The sequence below is a fragment of the Physella acuta genome, unplaced genomic scaffold (genome assembly GCF_028476545.2).
Source record: "Physella acuta isolate Inbredline_101_S28 unplaced genomic scaffold, ASM2847654v3 ptg001447l, whole genome shotgun sequence".
Taxonomy (NCBI): Eukaryota; Metazoa; Mollusca; class Gastropoda; family Physidae; genus Physella; species Physella acuta.
In genome coordinates, this window is record NW_026732962.1 from 245,036 (window position 1) to 247,500 (window position 2,465).

Here is a 2,465-nt window from a genome sequence, read left to right on the forward strand (position 1 = left end):
TCGTGTCAATGCGTCCATGAAATCCGAAAAAAGGTAAATAAAGCACATTTTTATATCTACGACTACGATAAATGGTGTGTATTGGATTAGTGCACGCATGCGGCTTATTTAAAAAAGAAATAAATATTAAAATGCCGTCATCATCACTTGTAAATTCGTCGCTATAAGGGTTAGTTAAATTATAACTTTCTGATTGTGTTTATTGTAATAGTGTTGATTAAATATGCCGACACTGTATGTAGCTTTTACGATACACTTGACCAGACTAGAAGTATGTAACAACATTTGCACTTGATTCAAGATGTGTGTAATATCGGCATCATCAATTGTCTGAAGACAAACTAGTTGCAAATAGTCTTTTAAAAATGAAGGTAACAAATGTAAAATAATAGACGAAGCGCCAAAACTAGTGAAAGGAACAGGCTCTAGGAGTAGTGAAGAGAATTACTGTATATTGTGATGGTAATACTGATGGGGTGCGTGATGATATTGAGGTAGAGAATGTTGTGATAATGCAAAAAATGTGTTGAGTGATGTTGAAGGTGGTGGTGAGGATTTTGCAATGGTTATAAAGGTTCTTATCAATACTGAACACATTAAAAGAATATAGTATGGTTGGAGAAACGGCAAGATATGTGTGTAGAGGGACAAGTTGAAGAGATATATTTAAACCGTTGTCTTACCGCTAGAACTAGGTTAGGGTTAAGTTAGATAAGTAATAGGTTTTAATTATGTATTATCAACGTTAATGACTTTGGATGTGAACTCTATAACGGAAAAGTGTAGATCGCCTATAGGTTTATTATGTCGTTAATCAGATGCGATAATTCTTTGGTACATTTCAATGGTATGGTTATTCTTTTAATAAGATTGTCAACGCAGTTTGGTATTATTAAAGTTACACGCATATGATTTTTGCATCAACCATGAAATTTAAAAAAAAAAGGTCTTAGGGTTAAATTCGTTTTAATTATGGATTATCATATATGATGACTTTACATGTGACCTCCATAACTGAAATGTGGCGATTCTATGTTGGCTTTTCTTGTCGTCAGTCAGGAGACGTTGTGTGAGGTATGTTTTAATGTTAAGGTTAGGGTTTAGTGAGGGTTGGGATTGTATTGACATGGTCTAGTGCAGGGGTCGGCAACCTTTTGAGACAGAAGAGCCAAAAGTTACAATTTACTAAATTTTCCTTTTTTTTTTTTAGAGCCACTAACATTTTTATTTCAATATTTGGTATTTGGTTAGGATTAGGTAAATAAGTTTATTTTAAAAAAAATTAAAATAAATATTTTCGCACAAAACATACTAAATTATTTTAGCTAGCTCTGTTATGATAAACTTAGTTATCAAATAATAAAACTACAGGACCATCGCAATCCACTTTAGACGCTGCTAACTTTTTTTTTTCCCTTCACTCACATCACCGGCTCAGGAGGTGTCTCCCATTAGCCTGGCAGGCATCAACAATAAAAACTCCGACTAACTGGCTTGGAATTCGGTTTGATTACTGTATCAGTCACTTTTGTCCTTTGGTTCTCACCTGGCTTATCTTCCACCCCACTGAACGCTGGGTAAACTCGTACCCCACTTGGGAAGGCTTAAGCATTGCACGGCTGTGGGGCTGGGTTTGGTGCCCAAACGGCAGTCAGCTGTCCGAATACTCTATACTCCCACCCATTCTCGTTGTTCGCTGATTAGTGTTTTTATTATGTTTAACCTTGCGTTTCATTACAGTATATAATGTGTCATGAGTTTTGAATATACAATAATTCAATAATCTATATATATAATTCTCCACTGGGAGCCGCTAGAAAACAAGCTGTAAACGCGCTCCCTACCACCCCCACCCCTACGTGGTTTGGTGAGCTGTGGTTCACTCTAAATGTTTACAAACAGAGCCGGGTTTAGTGACGACTATTAGGGGCAGATAATTTAGTTTGAAACGATTTTAAACGTAGGGGGGGGGGGGGGTTAACTAAGTGGAGTTTACTTTAACGGAGGGGGTGGGGAAGGAGGGGGGGGGGGGGTTATCGTCCTTAACGAGCTACTTATAGTGTTTTAAAGAAATATTTTCAGTGGCAGCGTTGGTAGTGTCGAATTCACAAATTATGAATGACTGAAAAGTAGAAAAAACAACTAAATAGCGGCGTATGATATGCCGCGGGTCGGCTCGTTTCTAATATTTGTGCATGGAACTCGAGATCCGCCATTTGATATCAAAAGAGCCGCATGCAGCTCGCGAGCCGCAGGTTGCCGACCCCTGGTCTAGTGTGGTAATAAGTCTAGTTTTAGTGAGGTTTTGGATTGTAACGAGATGGTCTAGTGTAGTGTGGGTGGGGTAGTAGGGTTAAAAATAAAGGAGGTTATTGAGATAGAGCTACACTGATGGATGTGTAGTTAGGTTCAATTAGATTGTATAACGAATGGGTAAAGTGATTCAAGCGTTTATCTCTACTCTG